This window comes from Psammomys obesus, unplaced genomic scaffold (genome assembly GCF_907164565.1).
Source record: "Psammomys obesus unplaced genomic scaffold, mPsaObe1.curated_primary_1811, whole genome shotgun sequence".
NCBI classification, from domain to species: Eukaryota; Metazoa; Chordata; class Mammalia; order Rodentia; family Muridae; genus Psammomys; species Psammomys obesus.
In genome coordinates this window covers 1-834 of record NW_026586163.1, presented here as the reverse complement: position 1 = coordinate 834, position 834 = coordinate 1, and the positions used below count along the sequence as shown (strand labels likewise).

At 51.7% G+C, this 834-nt stretch overlaps 1 non-coding gene across 1 annotated transcript; it reads left to right on the top strand.

Annotated features, from left to right (window-relative positions):
- Nucleotides 1-45: 45 nt before the first annotated feature.
- Nucleotides 46-139, top strand: LOC129671993 (small nucleolar RNA SNORD116). The gene has a single exon (XR_008719448.1). It is a non-coding gene; the product is annotated as a small nucleolar RNA SNORD116 (small nucleolar RNA).
- Nucleotides 140-834: the final 695 nt, after the last annotated feature.

The window sequence follows — 834 nt, the reverse complement described above, 5'->3', positions numbered from 1 at the left end:
CAGAGGAGCCCGAAACTCTTTCTGCAAGGGCACTCCAATGTGCTTGGATCGATGATGATTCCTAGTCAAACATTCCTTGGAAAAGCTGAACAAAATGAGTGAAAACTCAATACCACCTCTCTCATCGGGACTGAGGTCCGGCACCTTCGGGTCACCCACCTTCTCAGCGGGTCAGGCATAGCCTAGGAATCCACTCCTCTGCTCTTCCCTTCCCCCAGCTGTAGCCTCACTGTCTCTAGAACAGCCGGTGCTTTCTCCACTCAGCTTGAAGAGTTTGTCCTTTGGCAAGAGAGGCCTCTGGGACATACTGAGATGCTGCCTTTGGCGTGGAGGAGATGCATTGCCCAGATCCTTTGAGGGATTAGTGATAGCCGCCTTGTGTGCCCTGCAGGCACATTGAAGCCTCTGTAGGCTTGTCGCAGTGGCCACAGAGCTGGGCTCTGTCTACTCTGAGAGTTGGGCCTTGAGCGTCCCCATCCGGGAAGCCAGGAAGTGGCAGTGGTACTGTGTTGCCATGCTGAGACAGCCGCATGTCAAGCCTGCACTTGCTTTGGTTCCAGTTGCACAGTCTCCTAGGGTCTGAGCGGATATGGTGATATGTGACAGTCGGACCCCATGTTGAGAGCAATGAGTAAAAGTGTGTGTTGTTGTGAGTCTGACATTTTCTCAGTTACCCTTCCTTGAAGGTGTTTGGGAGCCAAGACAGGGAGTGCAGCCCTGAGAGGCAGCTCTCTATGTATTTATTTATTTTGTAAGTTTTCTGGGACATTCACACTCTTCATGTGATCCAGGACAGATATCCCTGTGTTGAAGACAGACAGGGACATGAGCCTT